We start from the raw sequence: 24,742 nt of genomic DNA, 5'->3' as shown, positions 1-24,742 counted from the left end.
CTTTGTGTTTTATTTAGATTAAAGTTCGCCATAGCTGCAACTTCGTGTATTTCTTTGTGTTCAACGACTAGACAAAGGTGTCACAGAACCCCACCTTCATTAATAAAGCTTTCCTCTTATATTCGCAATATCCAGATTGCAATCTCAGTTTCTTGCTTGTTCTTTGTTTGCTCGCAGGAAAACAAACCCTCGTGGTCAGGTTGATCATGCTCCGGCGTGGTCAATAACCCCTCGGAAGTTGGTTTAGCGATTGCTAAGGCGCGACGTCTAGCATATTCGTAGTCGGATCGTCAAGGTCGACTCCCACAAAAAACGATAGCCACCATCTCATCGAAAGATGGGACACCTTTGCCTCTATCAAGTGGTATCAGATTTCCAGGTTGCTCGGTGAGATTTTACAGTTTTTCGTAGTTTAGATCGAGTCTGTTCTTCATACCTACAGTCAAGCTTTTAAATAGCGTCCGCTACCTCCGCTATTGCGGCCGCAATAGAGGTAGCGTCACCCCGCCGCTATTAGTTTAAGGTTGCATTACAAAATAGCATGTTGTCATGATGCAGGCGCAATATCACTTGTTAGACCGCTATATCATCCGCTATCCGCAATATCGCCCGCTATATAAGTCCTTGTTGTTCTATTGTGTAATCTATTTTGATAAATGTGTTTGCTTGCATGGTTGCACGACCAAATATTGTTCAATTATATTTTATATTCTTATATAAATGATGATTTCTCAAATTAAGAGTCATATTTTTTGTCAATGGCCTAGAAATATACACAACAATATCAAATTTATGAGTGTTTTTTAAAAATTGGTTATGTGGACATACCGCCTGCAATATCGCCCACTATCCGCATTCCGCTACACGGACCCTAATCTGCAACCAGTCCGCTATCCGCTATTTAAAAGCTTGCCTACAGTCCATGAAAAAGCCGAAGAAATTAGGGTTAGTTCCTCATATCCGAACCAATCTGAGCCTTTGCATAATCTTTTTAGGGTTTTGCATTGTTGAATTTGCGGTTGCATCATCATGTCCAGTTGCTAGTCTTAGTGTCTAGTCCTTTAGAGTTTCGAGTTCTGTTCACAAGTTGTCACGCCGCCACTGCATCATCATCGTCATCGCTGCCATATACCCACCATCATCATCACCGCTGTCATATACCACCATCGTCATCACCACTGCCATATACCACCATCGTCATCACCGCTGCCATCTACCACCATCGTCATCACCGCAGCCATATACCACATATCCACCGCCATCACGATATTCCGAGTCCACCTGCAACATATATCCGCCACAAGTCTGAGTTCCAGCAGATTCATCTCCGCCACCAGTGCGAGTTCCACCAGATTAATCTTCGCCACTAGTCCGAGTCCAGTATTTTGTTACTCTATTTTGGATTTCGAGATCACGCCATACTTTGAGTCGTGATAGAGAAGGATACCCGAACTTCCATGTTACCCGCAGTAGAAAAATAGTTCCAGTTTCAAAAAAAGTACTAAGTCTGGAAAATTCTGGCTAGGCAGTTTCTAGACCATTTGTAGACTTTTTCGAAAAAAAATTGTTGCGGAGCAAAAAAAAGAGGAAAAAAAGTGCAAAAAAAGAGAAAAAATTCAGAGTGTGCTCCTCCCTTGTTTACGTGCAGCGCCGTGATTTTGTTAGTGTTTGATGAGGACATCAATACAATTGTTACACCCACAGCCCCTGCTGCTATACATACTGGACCAATTACTAGAGCTCGTGCACGCCAACTAAATTACCAGGTACTTTCGTTTCTTGGTAATGATTCTAATGTTCATGAGAATATGATGCTGCCTAAATTGGATACATTTGTTTTGCTTACAAATGAAGGGCCTAGCTTGGAGAAGGATGAACATTGGAGCAAGAACAAGCATGGAGATGATGGCATGCGCAAGGGGAACAAGAACGGAGTTACAAGTGATGATTTCAGGACTTTGAAGCCACCATAATGGGTGCATGAAGCTTTGGACGAAATATACAAGATGCCACTTCATAAATTTCGTCCCGATGCTATTTTAGGTGCTGTGTCACCTTATTATTGGGCCAGGCCCATGTAATTTCGAAATACATAAGTATAGGCTATTTTTAGAGTCCGTATGTGTGGGGAAACAAGAGATAGGGTTGATTTCGGACCCCTCCCCCAAGGGCCACGAAATTCCCCCCTCTTCCTCCATATATACAGCCCTTAGGGCATCGTTTAGACTTTGGGTTTTGTTTAGATTAAAAGTTCGCCATAGCTGCAACTTCGCGTACTTCGTTTGTGTTCAACGACCAGACAAAGGCGTCACAGAACCCCACCTTGATCAATAAAGCTTCCATCTTATATTCGCAATATCCAGATTGCAATCTTAGTTTCTTGCTTGTTCTTCGTTTGCTCGCAGGAAACAGACCCTCGTGGTCAGGTTGATCGTGCTCCGGCGTGGTCAATAACCTCTCGGAGTTGGTTTAGCGATTGCTAAGGCGCGACGTCCTCGCACGTTCGTAGTCGGATCGTCAAAGTCGACTTCCACCAAAGCAAAATCCACCATCTCATCGAAAGACGGGACACCTTTGCCTCTATCAAGTGGTATCAGATTTCCAGGTTGCTCGGTGAGATTTTACAGTTTTTCATAGTTTAGATCGAGTCTGTTCTTCATACCTACAGTCCACGAAAAAGCCACAAAAAAAATTAGGGTTAGTTCATCATATCCGAACCAATCTGAGCCTTTGCATAATCTTTTTAGGGTTTTGCTTTGTTGAATTTGCTGTTGCATCGTCGTGTCTAGTTGCTGGTCTTAGAGTCTAGTCTTTTAGAGTTTCGAGTTCTGGTCATAAGTTGTCACGCCGCCGCCGCACCATCATCATCGCCCCTGCCATCTACCACCACCGCTCCGAATCCGTATCCATATACCACCACCAATCCGTGTCCATATACCACCACCGATCCATATCCATATATTACCACCGCTACCACCACCGCTGCCATATACCACCACCATATATCCACCACCAATCCGAGTTCTTTGCTTATTAGGTTTGTTTTCGGGATCCATCCAGATTCCGATTCGTGTTTCCTTGCCGGAGTAGGTTTCGGAAAAAAAAAAGAGTCGGGTAGCCACGCTCCGTTTAGGCCCAAAATTTTTCGAAAACGCATTTTTCGAAAAAAATTCTGGCTATCCTATTTTTAGGTGTTTCTGAGTGTTTTGAGACAGGTGCCATTATAGGAAATTTTTTTTGACCCGTTTCCAGTTTTTGGGTCCGGGCAGTCGAAAAAAAAAATTTGGTCGAAAAATTTCGTGCCCATCCTGTTAGTTTGAGCTAGGAAGAGTTTTGAGACACTCGCCATTATAGTGATTTTTCGCAGAAAAAAAAAGCAGCGCAAAAAAAAAGAGCGCAAAAAAAAAGAGCGAAAAAAAAATTCAGAGTGTGCTTTCCCCTTGTTTACGTGCCGCGCCGTGATTTTGTTAGTGTTCTAGGCTCGCGTCTCTAGCACAGTCTAGCCTAGGACCAGCACAGTACCGTCGTTGAGCGTTTATTCAACTTTGCATCTCTGAATTGATTATTGCTGACCCTTTTTGCTACCATATTATAAGCCTTCCCAGCTCCACATACATCTACGTCGTGCGTTTGACTCTCCCTGGTAATCGCTCTATCCAAGCTTTGAGAGTTTTTGACTACAACGGTTGCCGATCACCGCCTGCTGCTGGGTAAGAACTGGTAAGAATTTGAGATTTGCTTGACGGATTTGTGACACCCACCACCACCACTTGTTCGTAGTCTGTAGGATCATATTCTTGTGTGTTTCTATTGCTGCTAACCATGCCAGGATCACAAGCCGACGAGATTGACAGGGAGAATTTATCGAACAAGGAGCTTCATGATAAATTTCAGCAAATGATGACTGAACAGGTGCAAGATGTGCTGAACAATTTTGAAGAGGCCATGGAGAAGATCACTGGCCTTGAGAAGACGTTCGAAACAAAGCTCGATAACAAGTTTAATGAATTGCTCGCGCGTCTTCCACCACCACCACCCGCTGCACCTAACGCACCTCTCCAACAACAACAACAACGACTACCTCCACGTCGCGAAGCAGACCTCCGCCGAGCAAGCCGTGTTCCTCTTGCGTTTGGCCAAACTGTTGGTGCTGCTGTTGATACTTCTGTGGCTCCTGCTGCTGATGCGGAGGAGGATGATTATGTGGGAGATTATGAGGATGAGGTTGATCAAAATCAACACTACGTGCAGCCACCTGTACCACCACCAGCAGGTCGACCTCAGGTATATATTCGTAATGGTAGGCCTGCACCACCACCTCAGGTACGAGATGATGTCCATATTCCTAAACTGGAATTGAATATTCCACCATTTGAGGGCAGATTTGTTCCTGATATATATCTTACTTGGGAGTTAGAAACTGAACAACGATTTACATGTTTACAATATCCTGAGGAGAGACGAGTTGCTGTTGCTGTTTGTGCTTTCACTAGTTTTGCATGTGTATGGTGGTCTGAACATTGTAGATTATATCCTATTCCAACTACTTGGGCTGCTTTGAAAACTGCTATGCGTACGCGTTGGGTTCCACCATATTATCAACGTGAATTGCTTCAAAAATTGCAGCGTTTAAGACAAGGGAAAAATTCTGTAGAAGAATATTATCAGGAATTACAAACTGGCATGATTAGATGTGGTATTGTTGAGGAGAATGAAGCTATGCTTGCACGTTTTCTGGGTGGATTAAATAGAGAGATTCAGACCATTCTAGACTATAAGGAGTATACTAATATCACTCGTTTATTCCATCTTGCTTGTAAAGCTGAACGTGAAGTGCAGGATCGACAAGCATTGGGGCGAACTAACTTTTCTGCAGGCCGACCTTCATCATGGACACCACGTGCATCTTCTACTTCAACTGCACCAGCACCTCCATCCGGTGCCACCTCCAGCCGTGATACAAGAAAACAGGCACAACCACCATTATCTGCCAAGAGCGCACCTGCGGGGCATGCACAGCGTTCTTCTTCTTCCATGGCATCAACAGGGCACACAAGTGATATTATTTGTCGTCGTTGTAAGGGAGGAGGTCATTATGCGAGAGAATGCAAATCTCCGCGTGTGATGATTGCTACCGCGGATGGTGGATATGAGTCCGCTAGTGACTATGATGAGGAGACTTTGGCTCTTATTACACGTGAAGAACATGGTGGAGATGATTCTGATCATGAGACGCAATACATGGCTCCTGAAGACGCTGACAGGTATGAATGTTTAGTTGCTCAACGTGTTTTGAGTGTGCAGGTCACACAAGCTGAGCAAAATCAGAGGCACAATTTGTTCCATACCAAGGGAGTTGTGAAGGAACGTTCTGTGCGCGTCATCATAGACGGAGGGAGCTGCAACAACTTGGCTAGCATGGAGATGGTGGAGAAGCTTTCTCTCGCCACAAGACCACATCCACATCCTTACTACATCCAATGGTTCAACAACAGCGGCAAGGTTAAGGTAACACGTACTGTTCGTGTGCATTTTAGTATCTCTACATATGCTGATTATGTTGATTGTGATGTGGTACCTATGCAAGCATGTTCCTTATTACTTGGTAGACCATGGCAATTTGATAAAAATTCTGTACACCATGGTAGAAACAATCACTATACTCTTGTTCATAAGGATAAAAATATTACTTTGCTTCCTATGACTCCTGATTCCATTTTGAAAGATGATATTAATAGAGCTAATAAAGCACAATAGGAGAAGAATAAGAGTGAAAATCAGATTGTGGCAAAAGAATTTGAGCAACAAATGAAGCCTAATAATAAACCATCTAGTGTTGCTTCTGAAATTAAATTGAAAAGTGCATGTTTATTTGCCACCAAATCTGATATTGATAGATTTCAGCAAATCTGTTTGCTATGCTTTTGTGTGCAAAGAGGCATTATTTTCATTCGAGGACGTGCCTTCCTCTTTGCCTCCTGCTGTCACTAACATTTTGCAGGAGTTCGCTGACGTTTTTCCACAAGACGTGCCACCGGGATTTGATAGAGGCAAAGGTGTCCCGTCTTTCAATGAGATGGTGGATTTCGCTTTGGTGGAAGTCGACTTTGACGATCCGACTACGAACGTGCGAGGACGTCGCGCCTTAGCAATCGCTAAACCAACTCCGAGAGGTTATTGACCACGCCGGAGCACGATCAACCTGACCACGAGGGTCTGTTTCCTGCGAGCAAACGAAGAACAAGCAAGAAACTAAGATTGCAATCTGGATATTGCGAATATAAGATGAAAGCTTTATTGATCAAGGTGGGGTTCTGTGACGCCTTTGTCTGGTCGTTGAACACAAACGAAGTACGCGAAGTTGCAGCTATGGCGAACTTTTAATCTAAACAAAACCCAAAGTCTAAACGATGCCCTAAGGGCTGTATATATGGAGGAAGAGGGGGGAATTTCGTGGCCCTTGGTGGAGGAGTCCGAAATCAACCCTATCTCTTGTTTCCCCACACATACGGACTCTAAAAATAGCCTATACTTAAGTATTTCGAAATTACATGGGCCTGGCCCAATAATAAGGTGACGCAGCACCTAAAATAGCCTCGGGACGAAATTTATGAAGTGGCATCTTGTATATTTCGTCCAAGGCTTCATGCACCCATTATGGTGGCTTCAAAGTCCTGAAATCATCACTTGTAACTCCATTCTTGTTCCCCTTGCGCATGCCATCATCTCCATGCTTGTTCTTGCTCCAATGTTCATCCTTCTCCAAGCTAGGCCCTTCATTTGTAAGCAAAACAAATGTATCCAATTTAGGCAGCATCATATTCTCATGAACATTAGAATCATTACCAAGAAACGAAAGTACCTGGTAATTTAGTTGGCGTGCATGAGCTCTAGTAATTGGTCCAGTATGTATAGCAGCAGGGGCTGTGGGTGTAACAATTGTATTGATGTCCTCATCACACTAGCATCACATTCAAGCTCAAAAGTCTTATTAAAATCAGGAAGTTGGAGTAAAGGAGCATGTGTCAACTTATCTTTCAATACCGTGAAGGCTTCTTCCTGTGCGGTACCCCAAACAAAAGGCACATCCTTCTTTGTAAGCTCGTTGAGAGGTGCAGCAATGGTGCTGAAATCTCTCACAAAACGCCTATAGAATCCAGCGAGGCCAAGAAAACTTCTCACTTGTGTGACCGTTTTGGGCTGCGGCCAACTCTCAATAGCTTCAATCTTGGCTTTGTCAACTTCAATTCCCTGTGGAGTAACAACATAGCCAAGAAAAGATACTCGGTCGGTGCAAAAGGTGCACTTCCCAAGGTTACCAAACAAACGTGCATCACGTAGAGCAATAAAAACAGCACGTAAATGTTCCAAATGTTCTTCCAAAGATCTGCTATAAATCAGTATATCATCAAAATAGACTACCACAAATCGTCCAATGAAAGCACGTAAAACTTCGTTCATTAGTCTCGTGAAAGTACTAGGCGCATTAGTTAACCCAAAAGGCATGACTAACCACTCATATAATCCAAACTTAGTTTTAAATGCTGTTTTCCATTCATCTCCCAATTTCATACGAATTTGATGGTATCCACTACGCAAATCAACTTTGGAGAATATTGTAGAGCCACTCAATTCATCAAGCATATCATCTAGCCTAGGAATAGGATGACGATAACGAATAGTAATATTATTAATGCCTCTACAATCAACACACATACGTGATGTACCATCCTTTTTCGGCACTAGAATAATAGGAACAGCACAAGGACTAAGGGATTCGCGTATATAACCTTTGTCGAGAAGCTCTTGTACTTGACGCATAATCTCCTTCGTCTCCTCTGGATTGGTACGGTATGGAGCACGGTTTGGCAGTGAAGCACCGGGAATTAAGTCAGTCTGATGCTCAATCCCTCGAATAGGCGGTAATCCCGGTGGCACGTCTTGTGGAAAGACGTCAGCGAACTCCTGCAAAATGTTAGTGACAGCAGGAGGCAAAGAGGAAGGCACGTCCTCGAATGAAAATAATGCCTCTTTGCACACAAAAGCATAGCAAACAGATTTGCTGAAATCTAGCTCATCAATATCAGATTTGGTGGCAAATAAACATGCACTTTTCAATTTAATTTCAGAAGCAACACTAGATGGTTTATTATTAGGCTTCATTTGTTGCTCAAATTCTTTTGCCACAATCTGATTTTCACTCTTATTCGTCTCCTGTTTTGCTTTATTAGCTCTATTAATATCATCTTTCAAAATGGAATCAGGAGTCATAGGAAGCAAAGTAATATTTTTATCCTTATGAACAAGAGTATAGTGATTGTTTCTACCATGGTGTACAGAATTTTTATCAAATTGCCATGGTCTACCAAGTAATAAAGAACATGCTTGCATAGGTACCACATCACAATCAACATAATCAGCATATGTAGAGATACTAAAATGCACACGAACAGTACGTGTTACCTTAACCTTGCCGCTGTTGTTAAACCATTGGATGTAGTAAGGATGTGGATGTGGTCTTGTGGTGAGAGAAAGCTTCTCCACCATCTCCATGCTAGCCAAGTTGTTGCAGCTCCCTCCGTCTATTATGACGCGCACAGAACGTTCCTTCACAACTCCCTTGGTATGGAACAAATTGTGCCTCTGATTTTGCTCAGCTTGTGTGACCTGCACACTCAAAACACGTTGAGCAACTAAACATTCATACCTGTCAGCGTCTTCAGGAGCCATGTATTGCGTCTCATGATCAGAATCATCTCCACCATGTTCTTCACGTGTAATAAGAGCCAATGTCTCCTCATCATAGTCACTAGCGGACTCATATCCACCATCCGCGGTAGCAATCATCACACGCGGAGATTTGCATTCTCTCGCATAATGACCTCCTCCCTTACAACGACGACAAATAATATCACTTGTGTGCCCTGTTGATGAGGACATCAATACAATTGTTACACCCACAGCCCCTGCTGCTATACATACTGGACCAATTACTAGAGCTCGTGCACGCCAACTAAATTACCAGGTACTTTCGTTTCTTGGTAATGATTCTAATGTTCATGAGAATATGATGCTGCCTAAATTGGATACATTTGTTTTGCTTACAAATGAAGGGCCTAGCTTGGAGAAGGATGAACATTGGAGCAAGAACAAGCATGAAGATGATGGCATGCGCAAGGGGAACAAGAATGGAGTTACAAGTGATGATTTCAGGACTTTGAAGCCACCATAATGGGTGCATGAAGCCTTGGACGAAATATACAAGATGCCACTTCATAAATTTCGTCCCGAGGCTATTTTAGGTGCTGCGTCACCTTATTATTGGGCCAGGCCCATGTAATTTCGAAATACATAAGTATAGGCTATTTTTAGAGTCCGTATGTGTGGGGAAACAAGAGATAGGGTTGATTTCGGACTCCTCCACCAAGGGCCACGAAATTCCCCCCTCTTCCTCCATATATACAGCCCTTAGGGCATCGTTTAGACTTTGGGTTTTGTTTAGATTAAAAGTTCGCCATAGCTGCAACTTCGCGTACTTCGTTTGTGTTCAACGACCAGACAAAGGCGTCACAGAACCCCACCTTGATCAATAAAGCTTCCATCTTATATTCGCAATATCCAGATTGCAATCTTAGTTTCTTGCTTGTTCTTCGTTTGCTCGCAGGAAACAGACCCTCGTGGTCAGGTTGATCGTGCTCCGGCGTGGTCAATAACCTCTCGGAGTTGGTTTAGCGATTGCTAAGGCGCGACGTCCTCGCACGTTCGTAGTCGGATCGTCAAAGTCGACTTCCACCAAAGCGAAATCCACTATCTCATCGAAAGACGGGACACCTTTGCCTCTATCAGTGTTCTAGGCTCGCGTCTCTAGCACGGTCTAGCCTAGGACCAGCAAAGTACCGTCGTTGAGCGTTTATTCAACTTTGCATCTCTGAATTGATTATTGTTGACCTTTTTTTCTACCATATTATAAGACTTCCCAGCTCCACATACATCTACGTCATGCGTTTGACTCTCCCTGGTAATCGCTCCATCCATGCTTTGAGAGTTTTGACTACAACAGTTGCCTATCACCACCTGCTGCTGGGTAAGAACAGGTAAGAATTTGAGGTTCGCTTGATGGATTTGTGACACCCCACCACCACCATTTTCCAGTAGTCTGTAGGATCATACTCTTATCTGTTTCTATTGCTGCTAACTATGGCAGGACCACAATACGACGAGATTGACTGGGAGAACATGATGAACAAGGAGCTTCATGATAAGTTTCATCAAATGTTGGGTCAACAGGTGGAAGACGTGATGGCCAGCTTTGGAAAGGCAATGGAGAAGATGGATGGCATTGAGAAGACAATTGACACCAAGTTGGACGCCAAGTTCGATGAATTACTCAAACGTCTCCCACCACCAGTTTCACGCCGCGATACAGTAGGGCGAGCACGGCGTATTCCTATTGAGCCAGGACAAAATTCTGGTGCCGCTGCTACTGCTGGTGGTGCTTTTGTAGCTCCTGCTGCTACGGCAGAGGTGGAGGACTATTACGAGGATGAGGTTGATCAAAATCAGAACTACGTGCAGCCACCAGCACCACCACCAGCAGGTCAACCTCAGGTATATTGATAGAGGCGGGGAGTCCCGATCTTCCCATGAGATGATAACTATCGATTTGGTGGAGATGTCTTTGACGATCCGACTACAAACGTGCATGACGTTGCGCCTTAGCAATCGCTAAACCAACTCCAGGTTATTGACCACGCCGGAGCACAATCAACCTGACCACGAAGGTCTATTCCTGCAAGCAATCGAAGAACAAGCAAGAATATGATATAAGCAATCTAAATATTGTGAGTATATATGAAGTATTGATAAAGGTGGGGATCCATAAGCGGTCTTGGTCTGGTCGTTGGACACAAACAAAGTACACGAAGTTGCAATGGCTAACTTTTAACTAAACAAATCCGAAGGGAAAAGCTACTAGATGGATCTACTTATATAGGATCAAGGGGTGGCGGCCAAGGAGGTGGGAGGACGTCCCAAGGCAGCCTAAAACTAGGCCAATGGGCCCAAGTGGAGGTGATGTAACACCTTTGGACATGTAGTTTGACTCGGATTCTGCTGCAGCATCAGATTGTTTCGTCCATAACTCAACGCTCCGGATGGATTTGAAGGTGAATTCAATTGGGTTGTAAAGTGCACAAAATCTAGTTTCCAGCAAAAAAAGAATCACCCAATTCGGAGTCCGTGTGAAAAAGTTGTTGGCGTTTTGAGTCAGGTATGTCTGTGCAGTCCGAATCTGAATCCAGAACGTGAGAGACTTGGACTCTATCTTCTCTTGGCCCAAAAGTGACGTGAGAGGACTTTTTGAACAGCACCTACTTCTCCTTTTCCCTTATCTTCATATGTGGATTGTACAAATGTCCCATACACCTGCAATTAGACAAAACACAAAAGTGTGTGAAGTATTTTTGTTCTGGATAATATAAATAGATTATTGAATAGTTTGCACTAGAAATCACCTGACAAATATGCATGTATGCAATATTTTTGGTCTTATCCAAGGTAGTCATGTTCTCATCATATATATTCGCAACAGTAGGCCTGCACCACCACTTAGGTACGAGATAATGACCATATTCCTAAACTGAAATTGAATATTCCACCGTTTGAGGGTAGATATGTTCCTGATATATATCTTACTTGGGAGTTAGAAACTGAACAATGTTTTACATGTTTACAATATCCCAAGGAGAGGCGGGTTGTTGTTGCTGTTTGTGCTTTCACTAGTTTTGCATGTGTATGGTGGTCTGAACATTGTAGATTATATCCTATTCCAGCTACTTGGGCTGCTTTGAAAACTACTATGCGTACTCGTTGGGTTCCACCATATTATCAACGTGAATTGCTTGAAAAATTGCAGCGTTTAAGACAAGGAAAAAATTATGTAGAAGAATATTATCCGGAATTACAAACTAGCATGATTAGATGTGGTATTGTTGAGGAGAATGAAGCTATGCTCGCACGTTTTATGGGTAGATTAAATAGAGAGATTCGGACCATTCTAGAGTATAAGGAGTATACTAATATCACTCGTTTATTCCATCTTGCTTGTAAAGCTGAATGTGAAGTGCAGGATCGACAAGCATTGGTGCGAACTAACTTTTCTGCAGGTTGACCTTCACCATGGACACCGCGTGCATCTTCTACTTCCACTGCACCGGCACCTCCATCAGGTGCCACCTCCAGTCGTGATACAAGAAAGCAGGCACAACCACCGCTATCTGCCAAGAGCGCACCTGCCGGGCCTGCACAAAGCTCTTCTTCTTCCATGGCATCAACAGGGCACACAAGTGATATTATTTGTTGTCATTGTAAGCGAAGAGGTCATTATGCGAGAGAATGCAAATCTCAGCGTGTGATGATTGCTACTTAGGATGGTGGGTATGAGTCCGCTAGTGACTATGATGAGGAGACTTTGGCTCTTATTACACGTGAAGAACATGGTGGAGATGATTCTGATCATGAGACGCAATACATGGCTCCTGAAGACGCTGACAGGTATGAATGTTTAGTTTCTCAACGTGTTTTGAGTGTGCAGGTCACACAAGCTGAGCAACATCAGAGGCATAATTTGTTCCATAGAAAGGGAGTTGTGAAGGAACATTCTGTGCGCGTCATCATAGATGGAGGGAGCTGCAACAACTTGGCTAGCATGGAGATGGTGTAGAAGCTTTCTCTCACCACAAGACCACATCCACATCCTTACTACATCCAATGGTTCAATGCGGCAAGGTTAAGGTAACACGTACTGTTCGTGTGCATTTTAATATCTCTACATACGCTGATTATGTTGATTGTGATGTGGTACCTATGCAAGCATGTTCCTTATTACTTGGTCGACCATGGCAATTTGATAAAAATTCTGTACACCATGGTAGAAACAATTAGTATACTCTTGTTCATAAGGATAAAAATATTACTTTGCCTCCTATGACTCCTTATTCCATTTTGAAAGATGATATTAATAGAGCTAATAAAGCAAAACAGGAGAAGAATAAGAGTGAAAATCAGATTGTGGCAAAAGAATTTGAGCAACAAATGAAGTCTAATAATAAACCATCTAGTGTTGCTTCTGAAATTAAATTGAAAAGTGCATGTTTATTTGCCACCAAATCTGATATTGATGAGCTAGATTTCAGCAAATCTGTTTGCTATGCTTTTGTGTGCAAAGAGGCATTATTTTCATTCAAGGACGTGCCTTCCTCTTTGCCTCCCGCTGTCACTAACATTTTGCAGGAGTTCGCCGACGTCTTTCCACAAGACGTGCCACCAGGATTATTAAAACCAGGATTATTAAGCCTTCTCGCCGATCTTTAGCAACAGGTTTGCCATCTTGTAATAACACACCGCCTAATCCAATTCCACTAGCATCACATTCAAGCTCAAAAGTCTTATTAAAATCAGGAAGTAGGAGTAAAGGAGCATGTGTCAACTTATCTTTCAATACCGAGAAGGCTTCTTCCTGTGCGGTACCCCAAAGAAAAGGCACATCTTTCTTTGTAAGCTCATTGAGAGGTGCAGCAATGGTGCTAAAATCTCTCACAAAACGCCTATAGAATCCAGCGAGGCCAAGAAAACTCCTCACTTGTGTGATCGTTTTGGGTTGCGGCCAACTCTCAATAGCTTCAATCTTGGCTTTATCATCTTCAATTCCCTGTGGAGTAACAACATAGCCAAGAAAAGATACTCGGTCGGTGCAAAAGGTGCACTTCCCAAGGTTACCAAACAAACGTGCATCACGTAGAGCAATAAAAACAGCAAATAAATGTTCCAAATGTTCTTCCAAAGATCTGCTATAAATCAATATGTCATCAAAGTAAACTACCACAAATCGTCCAATGAAAGCACGTAATCCCGGTGGCACGTCTTGTGGAAAGACGTCAGCGAACTCCTGCAAAATGTTAGTGACAGCAGGAGGCAAAGAGGAAGGCACGTCCTCGAATGAAAATAATGCCTCTTTGCACACAAAAGCATAGCAAACAGATTTGCTGAAATCTAGCTCATCAATATCAGATTTGGTGGCAAATAAACATGTACTTTTCAATTTAATTTCAGAAGCAACACTAGATGGTTTATTAGTAGGCTTCATTTGTTGCTCAAATTCTTTTGCCACAATCTGATTTTCACTCTTATTCTTCTCCTGTTTTGCTTTATTAGCTCTATTAATATCATCTTTCAAAATGGAATCAGGAGTCATAGGAAGCAAAGTAATATTTTTATCCTTATGAACAAGAGTATACTGATTGTTTCTACCATGGTGTATAGAATTTTTATCAAATTGCCATGGTCTACCAAGTAATAAGGAAGATGCTTGCATAGGTACCACATCACAGTCAACATAATCAGCATATGTAGAGATATTAAAATGCACACGAACAGTACGTGTTACCTTAACCTTGCCGCTGTTGTTGAACCATGGGATGTAGTAAGGATGTGGATGTGGTCTTGTGGTGAGAGAAAGCTTCTCCACCATCTCCATGCTAGCCAAGTTGTTGCAACTCCCTCCGTCTATGATGACGCGCATAGAACATTCCTTCACAACTCCCTTGGTATGGAACAAATTGTGCCTCTGATTTTGCTCAGCTTGTGTGACCTGCACACTCAAAACACGTTGAGCAACTAAACATTCATACCTGTCAGCGTCTTCAGGAGCCATGTATTGCGTCTCATGATCAGAATCATCTCCACCATGTTCTTCACGTGTAATAAGAGCCAAAGTCTCCTCATCATAGTCACTAGCGGACTCATACCCACCATCCTCGGTAGCAATCATCACACGCTGAGATTTGCATTCTCTCGCATAATGACCTCCTCCCTTACAACGACGACAAATAATATCACTTGTGTGCCCTGTTGATGCTATGGAAGAAGAAGAACGCTGTGCAGGCCCCGCAGGTGCGCTCTTGGCAGATAATGGTGGTTGTGCCTGTTTTCTTGTATCACGGCTAGAGGTGGCACCTGATGGAGGTGCTGGTGCAGTTGAAGTAGAAGATGCACGTGGTGTCCCTGGTGAAGGTCGGCCAGCAGAAAAGTTAGTTCGCGCCAATGCTTGTCGATCCCGCACTTCACGTTCAGCTTTACAAGCAAGATGGAATAAACGAGTGATATTAGTATACTCCTTATAGTCTAGAATGGTCTAAATCTCTCTATTTAATCCACCCAGAAAACGTGCAAGCATGGCTTCATTCTCCTCAACGATACCACATCTAATCATGCCAGTTTGTAATTCCTGATAATATTCTTCTACAGAATTTTTTCCTTGTCTTAAACGCTGCAATTTTTGAAGCAATTCACATTGATAATATGGTGGAACCCAATGCGTACGTATAGCAGTTTTCAAAGCAGCCCAAGTAGTTGGAATAGGATATAATCTACAATGTTCAGACCACCATACACACGCAAAACTAGTGAAAGCACAAACAGCAGCAGCAACCCGTCTCTCCTCAGGATATTGTAAACATGTAAATCGTTGTTCAGTTTCTAACTCCCAAGTAAGATATATATCAGGAACATATCTACCCTCAAATGGTGGAATATTCAATTTCAGTTTAGGAATATGGACAATATCTCGTACCTGAGGTGGTGGTGCGGGCTGACCATTGCGAATATATACCTAAGGTCGACCTGCTGGTGGTGGTGCTGGTGGCTGCACGTAGTTCTGATTTTGATCAACCTCATCCTCATAATCGCCCGCATATTCATCATCCTCCGCATCAGCAGCAGGAGCCACAGAAGTATCAACAGCAGCACCAACAGTTTGGCCAGGCCGAAGAAGTACACGGCTCGCTCGGCGTAGGGCTGTTTTGCGACCTGGAGGTAATTGTTGTTGTTGTTGTTGTTGTTGCAGAGGTGCGGTAGGTGCAGCCGGTGGTGGAAGACGCGCAAGCAGTTCATTAGATCTGTTATCGAGCTTTGTTTCGAACGTCTTCTCAAGGCAAGTGATCTTCTCCATGGCCTCTTCAAAATTGTTCAGCACATCTTGCACCTGTTCAGTCATCATTTGCTGAAACTTATCATGAAGCTCCTTGTTCGATAAGTTCTCCCAGTCAATCTCGTCGGCTTGTGATCCTGGCATGGTTAGCAGCAATAGAAACACACAAGAATATGATCCTACAGACTACGAACAAGTGGTGGTGGTGGGTGTCACAAATCCGTCAAGCAAAACTCAAATTCTTACCAGTTCTTACCCAGCAACAGGCGGTGATCGGCAACCGTTGTAGTCAAAAATCTCAAAGCTTGGATAGAGCGATTACCGGGGAGAGTCAAACGCACGACGTAGATGTATTTGGAGTTAGGAAGGCTTATAATATGGTAGCAAAAGGGGTCAGCAATAATCAATTCAGAGATGCAAAGTTGAAAAAACGCTCAACGACGGTACTGTGCTGGTCCTAGGCTAGACCGTGCTAGAGATGCGAGCCTAGAACACTAACAAAATCACGGTGCTGCACGTAAACAACGGAAAAGCACACTCTAGAAAAAAAATTCGCTCTCTTTTTTGCGCTGTTTTTTTTTTGCGAAAAATCACTATAATGGCGAGTGTCTCAAAACTCTTTGATGAGGACATCAATACCATTGTTACACCCACAGCCCCTGCTGCTATACATACTGGACCAATTACTAGAGCTCGCGCACGCCAACTAAATTACTAGGTACTTTCGTTTCTTGGTAATGATTCTAATGTTCATGAGAATATGATGCTGCCTAAATTGGATACATTTGTTTTGCTTACAAATGAAGGGCCTAGCTTGGAGAAGGATGAACATTGGAGCAAGAACAAGCATGGAGATGATGGCATGCGCAAGGGGAACAAGAACGGAGTTACAAGTGATGATTTCAGGTCTTTGAAGCCACCATAACGAGTGCATGAAGCCTTGGACGAAATATACAAGATGTCACTTCATAAATTTCGTCCAGAGGCTATTATAGGTGTTGCGTCACCTTTTTATTGGACCAGGCCCATGTAATTTCGAAATACAAAAGTATAGGCTCTTTTTAGAGTCCGTGTGTGTGGGGAACAAGAGATAGGGTTGATTTCGGACCCCTCCGCCAAGGGCCACTAAATTCCCCCTCTCTTCCTCCATATATACAGCCCTTACGGCACCGTTTAGACTTTGGGGGTTTTGTTTAGATTAAAGTTCGCCATAGCTGCAACTTCGCGTATTTCGTTTGTGTTCAACGACCAGGCAAAGGCGTCACAGAACCCCACCTTGATCAATAAAGCTTTCATCTTATATTCGCAATATCCAGATTGCAATCTCAGTTTCTTGCTTGTTCTTTGTTTGCTCGCAGGAAGCAAACCCTCGTGGTCAGGTTGATCGTGCTCCGGCATGGTCAATAACCTCTCGGAGTTGGTTTAGCGATTGCTAAGGCACGACGTCCTCGCACGTTCGTAGTCGAATCGTCAAAGTTGACTTCCACCAAAGCGATATCCATCATCTCATCGAAAGACAGGACACCTTTGCCTCTATCAAGTGGTATCAGATTTCCAGGTTGCTCGGTGAGATTTTATAGTTTTTCGTAGTTTAGATCGAGTCTTTTCTTCATACCTATAGTCCACGAAAAAGCCACAAAAAAATTAGGTACCACATCACAATCTGGTCTACCAAGTAATAAGGAACATGCTTGCATAGGTACCACATCACAATCAACATAATCAGCATATGTAGAGATACTAAAATGCACACGAACAGTACGTGTTACCTTAACCTTGCCGCTGTTGTTGAACCATTGGATGTAGTAAGGATGTGGATGTGGTCTTGTGGTGAGAGAAAGATTCTCCACCATCTCCATGCTAGCCAAGTTGTTGCAGCTCCCTCCGTCTATGATGACGCGCACAGAATGTTCCTTCACAACTCCCTTGGTAAGGAACAAATTGTGCCTCTGATTTTGCTCAGCTTGTGTGACCTGCACACTCAAAACACGTTGAGCAACTAAACATTCATACCTGTCAGCGTCTTCAGGAGCCATGTATTGCGTCTCATGATCAGAAACATCTCCACCATGTTCTTCACGTGTCATAAGAGCCAAAGTCTCCTCATCATCATCACTGCTGCCATATACCACCATCGTCATCACCGCTGCCATATACCACCATCGTCATCACCGCTGCCATATACCACCATCGTCATCACCACTGCCATCTACCACCATCGACATCACCACAGCCATATACCACATATCCACCTCCATCACGCCAATCCGAGTCCACCTACAACATATATCTGCCATCAGTCGGAGTTCCACTAGATTCATGTTCGCCACCAGTCCGAGTTCCACCAGATTCATCTCCGCCACCAGTCCTAGTCCGAGTCCAGTATTTGTTGCTTTGTTTTCGACTTCGAGATCACGCCATACTCCGAGTCGTGATAGAGAAGGACTCCCGAACTTTCGTGTTACCCGCAGTAGAAAAATAGCTCCAGTTTTAAAAAAAAACTAAGTCTGGAAAATTCTGGCTAGGCAGTTTCTAGACCATTTGTAGACTTTTTCGAAAAAAAATTGTTGCGGAGCAAAAAAAAAGAGAGAGAAAAAAGTGCAAAAAAGTGCAAAAAAAGAGAGAAAAAATTCAGTGTGCTCCTCCCTTGTTTACGTGCAGCGCCGTGATTTTGTTAGTGTTCTAGGCTCGCGTCTCTAGCACAGTCTAGCCTAGGACCAACACAGTACCGTCGTTGAGCGTTTATTCAACTTTGCATCTCTGAATTGATTATTGCTGACCCTTTTTGCTACCATATTATAAGCCTTCCCAGCTCCACATACATCTATGTTGTGCGTTTGATTCTCCCTGGTAATCGCTCTATCCAAGCTTTGAGAGTTTTGACTACAACGGTTGCCGATCACCACCTGCTGCTGGGTAAGAACTGGTAAGAATTTGAGATTCGCTTGAAGGATTTGTGACACACCACCACCACCACCGCTTCCTAGTAGTCTGTAGAATCATATTATTTTGTGTTTCTATTGCTGCTAACCATGCCAGGATCACAAGCCGATGAGACTGATTGGGAGAACCTGACAAACAAACAGCTACATGATAAATTTCAGCAAATGATGAGTGGACAGGTGCAAGATGTGCTAAACAGATTTGACGAGGCCATGGAGAAGATAGATGGCATTGAGAAGACGTTCGAAACAAAGCTTGATAGTGATAGAGGCGAGGGTGTCCCGATCTTTCGATGAGATGATAACTATCGATTTGGTGGAGACGACTTTGACAATCCGACTACAAACATGCACGACGTTGCGCCTTAGCAATCGCTAAAACAATCTCCTGAGGTTGCTGACGATGCTGGAAGCACGGTCAGCCTGACCACGAAGGTCTATTCCTGCAAGCAATCGAAGAACAAGCAAGAATATGATAAAGCAATCTGAATATTGCAAATATATATGAAGTATTGATAATGGTGGGGATCCGGAAGCGGTCTTGGTCTGGTCGTTGGACACAAACGAAGTACACGAAGTTGCAATGGCTAACTTTTAACTAAACAAATCCCAAGGAAAAGCTACTAGATGGATCTACTTATATAGGAGCAAGGGGTGGCGGCCAAGGAGGTGGGAGGACGTCCCAAGGCAGCCTAAAACTAAATCTAGGTCGTACAAGGCCAATGGGCCCAAGTGGAGGTGATGTAACACCTTTGGACTTGTAGTTTGACTCGGATTCTGCTGCAGCATCAGATTGTTTCGTCCACAACTCAACGCTCCGGACGAATTTGAAGGTGATTCCAATTGGGTTGGAAAGTGCACGAAATCTAGTTTCCAACAAAAAACGAATCACCCAATTCGGAGTCCGTATGAAAAACTTGTGTGCGTTTTGAGTCAGGTGTGTCTGTGCAGTCCGAATCTGAATCCAGAACGTGAGAGACTTGGACTCTATCTTCTCTTGGGCCAAAAGTGACGTGAGAGAACTTTTTGGACAGCAAATAAACATATCTTTCTTCCTTATCTTCATATGTGGATTGTACAAATGTTCCATACACCTACAATTAGACAAAACACAAAAGTGTGTGAAGTATTTTTGTTCTGGATAACATAAATAGATTATTGAATAGTTTGCACTAGAAATCACCTGACAAATATGCATATATGCAATATTTTTGGTCATATCCAAGGTAGTCATGTCCTCATCATCCTCCCCTTCTTGAAAATAAAGCCGTCCTCGGCGTTGCTTAATCTGAAATGTGGCTAACAAAAGAGACAAGGTGTACATGTTGTATATGTATATGTCATCCATTTTTACTTCCCTTGATTTTTGCATATATGACACATGAATAGATGAGTAACTTGCATAGTTCATAAAATCTAAAGCCAAAAAATTAGCACAAGAAGTAGAAGGCATGAAAATATTGCAACTCAGTTTGCACATATAAGTGAAGATCTTATTCATTTCAAAAGATTGACAATGTTCATCATTAAACCATCCCAACATTGGTGAATAAACCTTACTTGCATCAAATTTACATGCTACAACATGCTTAAATAAGCAAACATGCAATAAGTCATTCAACACAGAATCATCACCAAGATTAGAGGTCATATCAAAATGATTAAACATTGGTTCTTTTGCATCAATAGTTTATTCAATGGGTGCACTCAAAATTGTTGGTATTTCAGTTGTTTGATCACATGGCAAAGTCAAATTATCAACGTAGTCCTCTAAAATAGGTGGTGTGATCAAAGTAGTGGGTAGCTCATCAGATGGTGCATTCAAATTGACAAGGCATTCATCATTCTCATGTAGAGATGGAAGATCAGTACCTTTGTCATTACCTCTTATGATCAACTCAGATGATGTAGCCACTCTCGGGGGCGATGTGTCACATGGTGGAGGTGATGTAGTCCTGACAACAACGGATGTGGTTGTCATAGTATGCCTATAGTTGAAGGAACAATCATATCAACTCTTGGAATGTGCACCGTGCGCTTGTTCTCCTCGTGGCCAACACGTCGTTTTATTTCCTGTTCAGCTTTGCAAGCAAGATGAAACAAATGGTCCATAGGATAACACTCTTCATGAATTAGTATCTCTTGAATATCACGGTTTAATCCTCCCCAAAATCTATCCATAAAATCATCTTCACATTCTTCTAAAGAGGAATGCAACAAGGTAGTTTGTAAATCATCATAATATTTTGTTACAGTTTCACTACCTTGTTTTAAGTGTTGCAACTTCTTAATCATGTCACGAGTATAATAAGCAGGGACGAAAGTATGTCGCATGGCAAGTTTCAAATCATCCCAAGTAGTAGGTATATAATCAGGGTGTAACCGACAATATTCACTCCACCAAACCAAAGCATAACCAGTGAAAGAACCAACCGCAACCTTAACCATTTTATGTTCATCGAAATTATGGGAAGCAAATATATTTTTTATGTCGAACTCCCATTCAATATATAAAGCAGGTTTAAAACGGCCATTAAATGGTGGTATAGATACATTAACCTGATCATGTGCATTTGGATGTTTGTGCACCTCTCGTGACGGTTGTGGTATTTGCAAAGGTGGTGGCACGTCTCCCGCGATCGACAAAGCCCATGAATTGACTCTGGATCCTGTCATGATTAGTAGAACAAGAAACAAAACCCAAAAATAATGTTCCTATAACTACTAGGATGTGGTGGTAAAACGCTCACAGTAAAGCAAATATCAATGTCTTACAAGTTCTTACCATGCAGCAGGTGGTGATCGGCAACCAGCGGTGTCAAGTAACTCTGAATATTGAGTAAAGCGATTGCCAGGGGAGCGTACGTATACACGATGTAGAAATATGTGGAGCTGGGTTGGCTATATATGGTAGCAAAAGATTAGCAATAATCAATTCAAAGATGCAATGTTGAATAAACGCTCAACGACGGTACTGTGCTGGTCCTAGGCTAGACCGGACTAGAGACGCGAGCCTAGAACACTAATGAGGTCACGGCGTAGCACAACTAGCATCAATGAAGGATATTAAGTAGCTCTTGACAGCAAGATATAAGTGAAGATCACAACGGCAGTGAAGATAATGATGAAAAACAACTGCCAAGCAGGATATACAACAACTCTCTCTCCAACTTTCCTCTTGAAAAGTTTGAGACAATTTTCTGATAAATTCTTTCAAAGAATGCTACTAACTCAAGCTTTCCAATGCAAAAAGAATCACTCAATTCCGAGTTGATATGAGGAGTCAAAGAATTCTAAAACTGGCCTGAAAAATTGGAACAAGCTGTGTTCATGAACTTCGGAGGGCAAAAAAAACCTATTTAGAAGCCGATTTTGAGGTGTCAAATATTGAACTAGCTTCTGCAACTATTTAGATGCGGCTCGTCGCTAGCTTCAATTTGAGTACTCACAGAGCCAAAACGGACTTCGTATGAGGAAGATACACCTGTTTTACTGAACAGTGCACAAAACAGATTCCAATCCGAATTCAGGTACGAGATTGATTCTAGATAGATCCAAATTTTTTTTCTTCTCTCTTTTTTTTCTCACGCTTTTTTTTCTTTTTCTTCTCTCTCTTTTTCTTTTTTTTCCTTTTTTCTCTTTTTTTTTCTCTATCTTCTTTTTTTTCTTTCCAAGACAAACTAGATAAGATGCAGATTGGACCAGGCGAAGATGTGAATGACCTCAACTATGATTATGACAATGAACAGTGCGTAGCATGTGGTGGAAATTAATAGATGGGATGGTGGACAGCGGAAGGGATAATGATGCAGCGGTGGCGTGACTAATGTGAACAGAACTCGAAACTCTAAAGGAACTAGACCCTAAGACCAGCAACTCGACACGACGATGCAACCGATAATTCAACTATGCAAGCAATGAATAGAAAATTGCAAAGGCTCAGACTGGCTTGGATAAAGGATGAACAGATCTAACTTTTTTGTGGCTTTTTCATGGACTGTAGGTATGAATGACAGATGCGATCTAAACTATGAAAAACTGTAAAATCTCACCGAGCAACCTGAAAACTGATACCACTTGATAGAGGCGAGGGTGTCCCGATCTTTCGATGAGATGATAACTATCGATTTGGTGGAGACGACTTTGACAATCCGACTACAAACGTGCACGACGTTGCGCCTTAGCAATCGCTAAACCAATCTCCTGAGGTTACTGACGATGCTGGAAGCACGGTCAGCCTGACCACGAAGGTCTATTCCTGCAAGCAATCGAAGAACGAGCAAGAATATGATAAAGCAATCTGAATATTGCAAATATATATGAAGTATTGATAATGGTGGGGATCCGGAAGCGGTCTAGGTCTGGTCGTTGGACACAAACGAAGTACACGAAGTTGCAATGGCTAACTTTTAACTAAACAAATCCCAAGGAAAAGCTACTAGATGGATCTACTTATATAGGAGCAAGGGGTGGCGGCCAAGGAGGTGGGAGGACGTCCCAAGGCAGCCTAAAACTAAATCTAGGTCGTACAAGGCCAATGGGCCCAAGTGGAGGTGATGTAACACCTTTGGACTTGTAGTTTGACTCGGATTCTGCTACAGCATAAGATTGTTTCGTCCACAACTCAACGCTCCGGACGAATTTGAAGGTGATTCCAATTGGGTTGGAAAGTGCACGAAATCTAGTTTCCAACAAAAAAAGAATCACCCAATTCGGAGTCCGTATGAAAAACTTGTGTGCGTTTTGAGTCAGGTGTGTCTGTGCAGTCCGAATCTGAATCCAGAACGTGAGAGACTTGGACTCTATCTTCTCTTGGGCCAAAAGTGACGTGAGAGAACTTTTTGGACAGCAAATAAACATCTCTTTCTTCCTTATCTTCATATGTGGATTGTACAAATGTTCCATACACCTGCAATTAGACAAAACACAAAAGTGTGTGAAGTATTTTTGTTCTGGATAACATAAATAGATTATTGAATAGTTTGCACTAGAAATCACCTGACAAATATGCATATATGCAATATTTTTGGTCATATCCAAGGTACTCATGTCCTCATCAGATAGCAAGTTTAATGAATTGCTCACGCGTTTTCCACAACCACCGCCGGCTGCACCTATCGCACCTCTGCAACAGCAACAACAATGCCTCCTTCCGAATCAGTATGGACGAGCGAAGCGTGTTCCTATTGAGGATGGCCAAACTTCTGGTGCTGTTGTTCCTGTTGTTGATGCTTCTTTGGCTCGTGCTACTGCTGGTGCTGGTACCCAGGATGATGATAAGTATGCGGGCGATTATGAGGATGACGTTGATCAAAATCAGAACTACGTGCAGCCACCAGCACCACCACCAGCAGGTCGACCTCAGGTATATATTTGTAATGGTAGGCCTACACCACCACCTCAGGTACGAGATGATGTCCATATTCCTAAACTGAAATTGCATATTCCACCATTTGAGGGTAGATATGTTCCTGATATATATCTTACTTGGGAGTTAGAAACTGAACAATGTTTTACATGTTTACAATATCCCGAGGAGAGACGGGTTGCTGCTGCTGTTTGTGCTTTCACTAGTTTTGCATGTGTATGGTGGTCTGAACATTGTAGATTATATCCTATTCCAGCTACTTGGGCTGCTTTGAAAACTACTATGCGTACTCGTTGGGTTCCACCATATTATCAACGTGAATTGCTTCAAAAATTGCAGTGTTTAAGACAAGGAAAAAATTCTATAGAAGAATATTATCAGGAATTACAAACTGGCATGATGAGATGTGGTATTGTTGAGGAGAATGAAGCTATGCTTGCACATTTT

This window comes from Triticum dicoccoides, chromosome 2B, assembly GCF_002162155.2.
Source record: "Triticum dicoccoides isolate Atlit2015 ecotype Zavitan chromosome 2B, WEW_v2.0, whole genome shotgun sequence".
In the NCBI taxonomy this organism is placed as follows: Eukaryota; Viridiplantae; Streptophyta; class Magnoliopsida; order Poales; family Poaceae; genus Triticum; species Triticum dicoccoides.
The sequence above is the reverse complement of the archived record's forward strand: the minus strand, read 5'-3'. Positions refer to the sequence as shown.